The sequence below is a fragment of the Lathyrus oleraceus genome, chromosome 2 (genome assembly GCF_024323335.1).
Source record: "Lathyrus oleraceus cultivar Zhongwan6 chromosome 2, CAAS_Psat_ZW6_1.0, whole genome shotgun sequence".
Classification (NCBI taxonomy): domain Eukaryota; kingdom Viridiplantae; phylum Streptophyta; class Magnoliopsida; order Fabales; family Fabaceae; genus Lathyrus; species Lathyrus oleraceus.
Window position 1 is genome coordinate 229,818,514 of NC_066580.1, and position 11,969 is coordinate 229,830,482.

At 37.2% G+C, this 11,969-nt stretch overlaps 1 long non-coding RNA gene across 2 annotated transcripts; it reads left to right on the plus strand.

The window, feature by feature from the left end:
• The first annotated feature begins 4,577 nt into the window (after window positions 1-4,577).
• Window positions 4,578-6,574, plus strand: LOC127118978 (uncharacterized). 2 transcript variants are annotated; one of them, XR_007802509.1, is made up of 2 exons: window positions 4,578-5,452; window positions 6,175-6,574. It is a non-coding gene; the product is annotated as an uncharacterized LOC127118978 (long non-coding RNA). The 2 variants fall into 2 exon arrangements; XR_007802510.1 differs by having other exon boundaries at window positions 6,190-6,574.
• The last annotated feature ends 5,395 nt before the right edge of the window (window positions 6,575-11,969 follow it).

The following is an 11,969-nucleotide window of genomic DNA, read 5'->3' on the forward strand; positions in this document are numbered from 1 at the left end:
TAGTATTTTTCTTTTCATGTTAAGTACTTATCTGCTTTCCAGTATTGTTGATTTCCTTTAATGGTAATACTAATGAAATGATTATGCATGTTTTGAACGAATCCTTTCGTATTCACTCATTTTTTCCATTGATATAAAAAATATTTCTCCCATTCACTTATCAAACTGTTGTTTTAGCAAATATTGAAGGGAGGATGACGAAAAATACCCATAGTTGCTGATTGTATGCTTTCGGATAAAACCTTGCTGATGATGTACAGGCATTGTTTCAAATCCCCAAACACTGGAGAGATAAGGAGTTAATCCCTAGTCAACCACTTCGAGCCTAGAAGTAGGAGTTTCTTTCGGATTTACAAACCCTTACATCTAACCTGGGGCAAGGTAGTGTTCAGTTAATTTGACTACGCATTCAAATTACAAGATGAGATATCCCGTATGTGGATCAACTACATTCCATTCTTCGCACACTTCCTGAAGTGTCAAAGGAACCTTGAAATAATTGATGTCGGTCGTTCTTCAATGACCAATGACTTGGCAGTCATAAAAAAAATTCAATGAAAGAGCCCGCTAAGTCGAACACCCAAAAAGGAGACTTAGGCAAAAATTAGGGCAATCCCGGTGGACTAAAAAGCTTCAAAAAGCGGTCTAGGCAAAAGTTAGGGATCAAAGCAAAATCAAAAGAGGTCATGAAAAACCTCAACAAAATAAAATAAGATTTGGTGACCACCATACCAAAACCAAAGGGTCACCGACATCCATTAAGAGAAAAATAAGATGGCTGCCACTTCAAGAGACCTTGGATCACCATCTTTATCCTTACACCTTCAAAAAGACAAATGTGTATGTTGAATTAACTGAGCGTAGGGTTGGAGATCATCATGAAGAAGGGGTGGGTTAAAACAAAATTTGAGCCTTATATCCCTTTGTTCAAATAACCATGAACCAGGCCACGTTACAACCCTTAAAAGACCTAATTGAGGTAGGGTTTATTCTGAAAGCATACTACAACGAGGCTGCGTAAACTGACTCCTAAATATTTGCTAATCACCTGTATTGGCATCATATTCTCATTGTATCTTTCACACACTAGCTAAATCAGCAATGCGTTTGAACTAATGGTTCATTCGTCACACACTATCACATCACTTCAATAAATGATTTTTCAAACCTGCATGAACGTCACATTAAAATTACCATTGATTAAATAAACAATTTTAACTGCAAGTAATGTACTTAACATCAAGGAAACTTTAAAGAAGCAATCGGAGAAGAACTTGATCATTCGTCGATGCTGACCCAAATCAAGACTACTTCCTGACCCTATGGATTAGGGGCATGGTATCCAATGACTATGAATTGGTCAGTAAAGAAAATCTCCAAGCATCAGTTGATCAAGGAGGCAAATCTTTTCAAAATATTCAGTCCATCTGGGGCAAGCCATTCAAAAGCTCAACCTAGGCAAACTACTGAAAGACCCATACACTGGGGCAAATTTGGTTCAGGCCATGGTATAATCATTCACCAGGTTTCCTTTCAAAAGAGAATTCCTTCAAAGACCCTACAGGCTAGGGAAGACAAGGTCGCAAAGAGCCTTAGGGCAGAGCAAGAGCATAATCATCATGCATTAATTATGTCGCTACGCTCATTAAATCATTTGCAAGCCGTCATGGCATATCAGTCAAAGAAGTTGAGGTTCTCTCAAGAACAAATACACAGTCTATCAGCAAATGATCAAACTTGGGGCACCAAAAGCATCCACATCTATCTTCTGATCATCGCATCGTCAAAATACAGAATGTCGGGAAGTCAAAACCTTTCACCAACCAAAGTCCAATCCAAATTGGCAATTACCAGAAAAAACAAAGTCCAATCCATATTGGCAACTACCAAAAATAAAAGTCCATTTTGTTGGCATCCTCCAAAACCGAAGTCCAATCCCTATTGGCATCTCCAAAACCAAAGTCCAATCCATATTGGCAACCACTGAAAGTCCACTTTGCTGGCATCTTCATAAACTCAAATCCAATCAACATTGGTACCCAGAAAGTCTCACCTTCAAAAGGGAGATCAATCCAGAAATAACCAATATTCATCTTGCATTACCACATGCATTGCATACAATAAACACACATGACTTTCTTTCCAAATAAGGAAGTTGCATATCAAAAATCTCCTACACAAAAATAAGAAATTTTCATTAACATGCATCATATGCATACACAACATCATAATTCTTTCCCATCAACCCTTTGATGGACATAACCTGATCTTTCTTTTTCATCAGCCCTCTGATGATGATCATCTTTTCCACCAACCCTTTGGTGATGCCACTCCATAGTGAGGTTTCTTTTCCACCAACCCTTTGGTGATGCCACTCCCTAGTGAGGTTTCTTTTCCACCAACCCTTTGGTAATGCCACTCCCTAGTGAGGTTTCTTTTCCACCAACCCTTTGGTGATGCCACTCCATAGTGAGGTTTCTTTTCCACCAACCCTTTGGTGATGTCACTCCCTAGTGAGGTTTCTTTTCCACCAACCCTTTGGTGATGTCTTTCTTTACCTTTTCCGCCAACCCTTTGGTGATGACTTCTTTTAATTACTTCCACCAACCCTTTGGTGATGCCACTCCCTAGTGAGGTTTCTTTTCCACCAACCCTTTGGTGACGACATCCTATAGTTCCTTTCCGTCAACCCTTTGACGATGACAGTTGCCTTTCCATCAACTCTTTGGTGATGATATTCCCCAATAATCTCAAAAAATAAAACCCTACAAAAACATCCAATTACCCAATTGCATTCCCACATGCATCACATGCATCATTCCATGCATAATTTTCCTGCCAATTAGGAAGATTCATCAAACACAATCCTATCAATCATCAACATACCCATGCATAAGCACTCCCGTCAAAACGGAAATTTCATAAAAATGAATAAAATTACTCGCATTCATGCATACACATCCTAAATATCCCCAACAATTGCATCCCTTCATGCATCTAATGCATCATCCCATGCATAGCATTGCCACCCAAAGTGGAACACAATACAAACATCAAACATAAAATATCAAGATCCAGGGTCGTCCATATGTGTCCCAGACTTTCCTCATTTAATACAATAGAGTTATTACCTTGCATGTGCTCGTGGAATTATTTCCCAGCCAGTCATTCTTCAACTTTGTGATTAATAATGATGTTCCCCAACATCTTTGCTATCATTGCTCCCAAAGCAGAGGTTACCATAAAAAGTCTCTTATGAGCTTTCCCTCCTGCAGAGCTTTGCCAGTAAATCTCCTCCAAAAGGAGTTTTGTCTAAAAATTTCCCCCAACAGATAAACATCTGAGATACTGCTTCATTTATATGGAGAATCTCAGTTGTCTGTTTGAGATGCTGCTTCATCAATATGAAGAGTCTCATTCAGTTTTTAGAGATACTGCTCTAGTATCCTCGAAGAGTCTTAGATTTAATTAAGGTATCATTCCCTTATTCGGAATATCTTAATTCTATCGTATAAGATGCTGCTTCGACTCGATACAGAGAATCTCATTTCTGCTGTTTGAGATGCTGCTTCATCAATATGAAGAGTCTCATTCATTTTTAGAGATACTGCTCTAGGTATCCTCGGAGAATCTTAGATACGGTTGAGGTATCATTCCCTTGTCGGAATATCTCAATTATATCATATAAGGTACTGCTTCGTTGATCCTCAGAGAATCTCGTGCGTTCAAATCGAGACACTGATCTGCTAATTATCAGAAAGTCTTAGATACAGTTGAGGTGTCATTCCATTATTGGAATATCTCGATTATGACATCCAAGATACTGTTCTGACAATTCCCAGAGAGTCTTGACTGTTTCATTTTACCTTCTAATAACTTTTCTTACTGTATTTCTCACTGCATTTTTCTTTCTGCATTTCTCCATTGCATTTCGAAGGACAAAATTCGGGTCTTTTCGTATTTAATTATCTTCCACCACGAATGTACAAAGACTACTGTCATTTATACTTTCTGGTTCAAGGTAATTAAATAGGGGCAGCTGTCGTACCCCAATTTTGTCCGGGCATTTTTAATTTTTAGTAGAATTAGTTTCATTTCGATTTTTGCATCATACGCATAGCATGACATACATTGCATCATGAATAACACCTGAAATGTCAGTCATAATGAATTTATTTGAGAATACAGAAAAAATCGATTGAATCGTCAAAATTTGAGGAAATACTGTATTTTTAGTAAGTATGTTTTGTCTTGGCAATTTTAGTGTGACCAGTTTCTTTTTTACTCGATTCCTATTTTTTTAATTGGTCAAATATTCAAATTTTGGTTAGTTTTTAATATTAGTTGATTTTTAAATATTAGTTTATTCAATTAAATATTAGTTAGAGTTTTTTTTTATATAAGTTAGATTTTGTAAAATATTAGTTAGTTTATTTAAAATATTAGTTAGAGTTTTTTAAACATTATGTTAATTAGTTCTTTATTAATGTTTTTGTATATAAGTGAATTATTAGTGTATTTTTAAAAAAAAGGAGTTAGCATTGGATTCTATGATCCTCTTTTCTCTCTTCCATAAAAAAAACAAAAACAAAAGACTCTCTTCACTCCACTCTCTCCCCACTCAGTAACCATTCCCTGCTCCACTCACGCTCCACTTACTCTCTCCATCCTCTCCTCACAAACGACAAAAAGAAAATATATACAAAAAACCACTCACTACTCACTACAGTACTCACTCTCATTTTGCTCAGAAAAAATCTCAGCACAAAAACGCTCCCTTCCATCTCTCACTCTCCTCACTCACTCTCTCAGATATCTCACAAAACCCTATCCGCCGCTACCTCACCATCCTCTCACTCTCGGAAATTTCCTCTCCATCTCTTCAACCAACCGTCAAAATCACACATTCTCCATCGTCGCCTCCAGCTTCATCGCTTCAAATCACCACCTCCATCGATTCACTCATCCACCAACACCACCATTAAACAACCACCAAAACCCCAAATCTCTCTTCAAAACCCTCGCCGCCGTTCCCATCATCTTCACACAAATCCGCCGGCGAATCCTTCCGTCTCCACTACCTTCAAAACCCTTAACTCCACACCGCCGTCACCTCCATTAAAACCACCGTCGTCCTCCTTACGAGTACATCTTCAAAACCTCAGCCACCACACCACTCACCATCAAAACCCTCCGCCTATCCACACTACCGTCAAGCAACCGCAACCTCCGCTCCACCTCCGTGTAAATCGCTTACCTCGCCGCCACACATCGCCGTAAAACCTCAAACCCAAAATCGACCCTCTCACTCCATCGTCGCCTCCAGCTTCATCACCTTCAATCGCCTTTCACCGTCCGTCAAAACTTTTCCACTGCCATCACCAAGCCATCGCCAGAATCTGCCGCTGCCGAAAGCCTCAACGAAAACAGCAAACCACGGTGAAGCTTCTGAGTAAGTTTTGGTAACCTGTTTCATTTCAAGATTAAAATTTTAATTTGATCTTTGAACTGTGTAAAATCTGATTTCGGGTCACATATTCTCAATCATCTGTGTGTTGGTAAAACATATTCCTGTTATGATATGCATATTGTAGAATGGTTTGTGTAAAGAAACAATGACGATAATCCTTGTGGTTATGAGTACTGTGAAGATTAGCTTTTGAGATACAAGATATTTCACATTAATCTTTAATAAATACAAATATTTTGGTTGTTGGTTTGTCGCGATTCATACACATGTGAATCGAACCGCCATTGTTATGAAGATCGCTTGTGTATAATCTATTTATTGGACTGTAATTGTTTTATCATGTTTTAACTGATACTCTGTGGATAATTTGTAAATATTCATAATATTAGTTTGCTTAGATTTATTTTAGTTTGATGAAGTTTGCTTTAGTTTGGTTGATTCATTTTATATGTGTTAATATGTAGATAAGTATGAGCTGCCAGTGTTAATGTTATGTTCATTGCATTGTGTTGTGAGAGTTGGATTAAATATGTGGATGGACCCTCTGTAAAATATTTACCATTTTAACTTGAAGTTCTAATATATGAACTAGTGATTACATAATTAGGACTTTATGTAGATATATATTGATATAGTGTTCCTTAGTTTTATATGCTTGAATTGATTTCTATTGTTTTAACTGATGATGATAACTCTGTTTAAAGTATTGTACGTTTCAGGATCATTGAGATATGGCATATATTGTTATTGTGGGAATTATGAATTGAAATCCTGCAACTCACTTCGTATGCTATTGTTATGGATACTGTGAATAAATAGTACATGATAAATATGTGGTTTCTGTTCATACATTATTTTAGTTTTATTAGCATATCATGGCTTTATAGAAACTTTATGTTGTGTTCAATAGTTTAATAAGGGTTCCATCCTGCTTTTAGTTGGTTTGTGAGTCTCCACACATCTAGTAAAATAATTCTATATTGTTGTAAATAATGCAAAATTGTTTTTCTGTGGTAAAATCAGAGTTTCATTCTCGGATTCGACAATTTCATGTCGTTATGCCGCCCGAAAATTCCAATAAAATTAATTGTACATTTTCACCGAGTTATGATTTTGCGTATGACCTCAATCATATGGTCATCACGTACAAACCGGTTTTGAGCATATCGGTTTCATTAAATAAATCAAAATTGTCACTTATTTTCATTTGTTTTTTTAATAATAATTAATTGAACTTTTGTTGGATTAATACATTTTAATTAATTAATTTTAATTAACTATTTGGGATAATTAAATAATGTTGATAGTTAATCTTAATTAATTCAATTAATTGACTTAACCTAAGGTTGGTCGATTTCTTTTCCATCATCATTTCATAATCACTTTCAATTCCATTTCATCATCAACACAAGCCAATTTTAAAAAAAGCACAATCATACAATTCTCGATCCAATATCGAGCCCATTTTAAAACACCCTTGTAAGTCGATTGCTCTTCGCATCGCCATCAACCTCACATAGCTTACTCTTGGGCTTCCTTACAATGAAACCTACTTGGTTATTGATTAATCGAGTAGATGAAATAATACACTAAATAAAATTCATTCCATTCTTAGATCACACAACTTCAACTCATTTTTTCCGAACCATTCAATTTCAAAAGAATTTTTCTTTTAAACTTAAACTTGGGATGAAAAGGAGATAGGAAGCGTACGCTTCACTATTTCTCAATTACTCGAATAATTGGCGTACGCCATATTGCGCGAGTTCTTGTCACCCGATTAAACCTTAACCATATACATTTCAAATCATTTTTCAAATCAAATATAACTTCTAAAGAATTTTCTCTTTTTATAAACTTGGGATGAAAAGGAGATAGGAAGCGTACGCTTCACTATTTCTCAAGCACTTGAATAATTGGCGTACGCCATATTGCGCAAGTTCTTGTCACCCGATTAAACTTCAAATCATAACAATTCCAAATCATAATATTTCAAATCATTTCTACAAATCCCAAATCCTTTTTATTCTACATTTTAGATGAAAAGAGGATAGGAGGCGTACGCCTCACTATCTTTCGATTATTTGAATAATTGGCGTACGCCATATTGCTCGAATCTTCGTCATCAAATTAAAACCTTGATTATATACATTCAAATCACATTTTCTAAATCAACTACAAATCCTACAACCATTTAATTCTATTTCAGATGAAAAGAGGATAGGAGGCGTACGCCTCACTATCTTTCGATTATTCGAATAATTGGCGTACGCCATATTGCTCGAATCTTCGTCATCAAACTTAAAACACAATCGAGTAAGCTCAAACCATCTTCAAATCCAAACCTACCAATCCAAAATTCAAACTATTTTCGTTAATCACATACTAATATCAAAACATATATTTTTTAAATTAAACCTCGGGTGATAAGAGATAGGAGGCGTACGCCTCACAGTCTCTCGATTATTTGGATAATTGGCGTACGCCATATTGCACAAATTATCGACTTCCGACTAAAACACGCTAAATAAACTTGGATAAGAGAATAGGTGGCGTACGCCTCATTATTCCTTGAATAAGCAAGTAGGAGGCGTACGCCTCACTACCGTGCGTATTCAACATCCACAAACAAACTTTCAAAATAATTCGAGCGAAAAAGGAATAAAAGGCGGACGCCTTATTATTCCTCGAAAGAATTGAACAATTGGTGAACACCACATTGCTCAACCTTTCGTCGTTCTCCAAAAACATCTTCAACAAATCAAACCTAACTTCTCGCCCCCGCGCGATTGAAACCAAACAAAACACCCAAACACCTCAATTCAACTCGTCACCCCCCGTGTGACCAAAACCCTTTTCAAAAGAACACTGTCAATCCTTTCTAATGCGCACAACAAACCAGTGCTTAAGCCTCCGCCGAGAGTAGACAAGCCAGCGTTTAGCCTTTAGGACGCGATCCATACAGTCGTTCATTAAAAGACACCAACAAACCGTAGTTGCCCGAACTACGAATGCTCTGATTTCCTTATTACACCATAAGGATACGTAGGCAGGAGATTGCTGTATCTTCGCGAGCACACTAATAAAAAAACCTCCCATTTCCCCTTCCCGAGGTCTTCACCCATATCTATCATCAATTCTAATTACCCGAAGAAAAGCAAATAACATATAATTAACATTCAAATAGCAAATTGGACTAAAAGGTTCCCGTTGAGTACAACGGATGTGAGGGGTGCTAATACCTTCCCCTTGCGTAATCGACTCCCGAACCCGAATATGGTTGCGACGACCATTATTCTATTTTCTAAAAGGTTTTATCGATATTTTCCTATCCCTTTATTAGGGTAAATAAAGTTCGGTGGCGACTCTGTTCGAACATAAATTTTTTCCGCGACCATCGCGAGGAATCGTATTTTTCGAGATGCGACACGGAGGAAACGTGAAAACGAATCCGCTGGGGAATACAAAGGAAGTATATTACATTTTGCCGGGTATTGGGCAAAAGTAATGTACTCAACATCAAGAAGAATATTACTAGTTACTGGGTAATAAATTCTTGGGGACCAAAAGATCTATCTAGGTAAGAACTAGAAAGAAATGGTCAATCAAACATTCAATGCAATGAGGATATACCCCAATGGGAGTGGTTCCATCCAGATAATAAACTGGGGAGGAAACTGAAATAATCATCATCCACCAGGAAATAACTTAGTGGGCAATGAGAAATGATAAAGTCTTTCTTCTTAAGGGGATGACACTCTATAATTGAAAGAGGACAAACGCACCAAATCTGCATGGGAACATAATATTACCAAAGTAGGGTATCGGACGAAAAAGTTCAATGCGATAAGATGCACAATGAAATATCTGATGTTGTGTTATATGTATGAATATGTACGTATGTGATTATGATTATGCTGACAAGACAACACAAAGGATACAAATAACAAAGATTTGAATCATCACTAAAACCCCCTGCTAATATCAACAAGATGGAAGTACCGATTGTAGAAAATGCTAGGATGAAAATAAATCATTTAGCTCTGAATAAATCAACTCTGGCTGGTGAAAGTCATGGAGAACATGCTTCCAATCAATCATAGCAAACCCTGCGGGAGGAAAGTATTGTCGAAGGATGATCAACCAAACAACACTAAAGGGATTTTTAAGTCAACACCATGTTAAATGGGAGACAACCTTGTAGGGGACTAAATCAAATACTACTCAGAATCAACACTACCGGGAAAGAGGGAACTTCTATCAGAAGATGAACTCCGCCTGGGAATACAAGGGATAAAATTATGCATGAGGATTTAAGCAAATTGATGGGGATGTTGTGACCAAGACCATCACATTCCTTAATAATCATCGAATTCTTCTTAGAATTTGCGAAATACACCAATTCCAAGGCAAAGATAAAAAATCAAATGAAAAATGGAAACCAAATAAAGGTTCTGGATCTTCAGGGTCCAATCATAAATCACTAACAGGGGGATACAAAACATGAGCACCACAGCTGGGGAATATGGATTTGCAAAGGGGACCAATCATCGGCTCAATTGGAGATGAGATCAACCAACTCTACTAGGGAGAGAAGATTAATCGGGGATAAACTCATCGACCAAGCCGGGGGTAAATGACGAACTGTTGGGAAGGAAAAGAGTTACCAAACCAATTGCTTGGGGAAGACCAACAATGCTTCACACTTCAAGACTTACCTGTTCTCATATTGTTGTTGACATTCCTTGCTGAAATCGATTATTCTTATAGTGAATGTTTTTATTATTTAAAGAAAAATAAATATTCATTGATTTATTTCAAAATTATCATCATAAAAATTCAATTTTTATTTAGCAGAAATAAGTAAGAATAGAAATAGTTGGATAAAAGATCAACTTTATTTAATAGAATGGTAATCCGTAAATAATGATACTCCATAGATCTTTACAAAGTTTAAAAATGGTAATTTACATGGAAAATGGCTACATTGAATACAATGATCACCACTCTCCCTACCAACTTCAACATCCATTGTGCTTGTCTTCGGTTGAAAATGATGAATCAGAACCAAATGACTTGCTCAAAAACGATCGGGTGCAGTTACTTGCCATAATCCCTAATTTTTGCCTAAGTTGTCCCCAAGGTGGAGTACTCAGTCTACTGGGATATTTTTTTTGTTTTATGTCTATAATTTTTGCCTGGATCGCCCTTTCGGATTTTCAATCCACCGAGACGCTCATTTTTGCCTAAGCCGCCCTTTTAGGTTTTCAACTTAGCGAGTTGTTCTTTTCTTTTTAGGCGAGTATTTCTTGACTGCATCGACGTTCACAGGACGCATGAACTCTTCACCATCCATAGTTGTAAGAATCAAAGCACCGTCTAAAAACGCTCTCTTCACAACATATGAGCCTTCGTAATTAGGAGTCCACTTGCCCCTAGCATCAGGTTTGACATATAAAATCTTCTTGAGCATGAGGTCACCTTCTCTAAACAACCGAGGCATGACCTTCTTATCAAATGCTTTCTTCATTATCTGCTGATACAACTGAACATGACACATGGTTATCAATCTATTCTCTTCAATTAAATTCAGCTGGTCATATCTGGTTTGACACTATTCAGCTTCTGTCAACTTGGCTTCCATTAGCACACGCAGTGACGGGATCTCAACCTCTACTGGGAGCACAACTTCCATGCCATAAACAAGAGAGAAAGGGGTTTTCACTGTTGAAGTGCAGATGGATGTACAATACCCATGCAAAGCAAATGGGAGCATATAATACCAGTCTTTATATGTCACAACCATCTTCTAAATGATCTTCTTAATATTCTCGTTCGCAGCTTCAACAGCCCCATTCATCTTAGGTCTGTAGGGAAAAGAATTATGATGTGCAATCTTTAAGTCTTTGTAAAGAGCTTCCACCATATTACTAATCAAGTTTGATCCATTATCAGTAAAGATCTTACTTGGCACACCATAGCCTCATATAATCTGATTCTTGATAAACCTTACAATAACTTGCTTGGTCATATTTGTATATGATGCCGCTTCAACCCACTTTGTGAAGTAATCAATAGTCACCAGAATGAAACGATGTTCGTTCAAAGCTTTGGGCTCAATCATGCCAATCATATCAATTCCCCACATGGGAAGGGCCATGGAGAGGAAATGACATTCAACAGTGTCAGAGGAACATGAATCTTATCTGCATAGATTTTACACTTCTGGAATTTCTTCACAAACTTGCAACAATCATATTCCATTGTCAGCCAATAGTATCATGCTCTCAACATCTTCTTTGCCATAGCATGTCCATTAGAATAAGTACCAAAGGAGCCTTCATGAACTTTAGTCATCAATAAATCTGCTTCGTGTCTATCCACGCATCTGAGCAAAACCATATCGAAGTTTCTCTTGTAAATCACATCACCATTTAGGTAGAAGTTACCAACTAATCTCCTCAAAGTCTTCTTATCTTTCAAAGATTCCCCGGGAGGG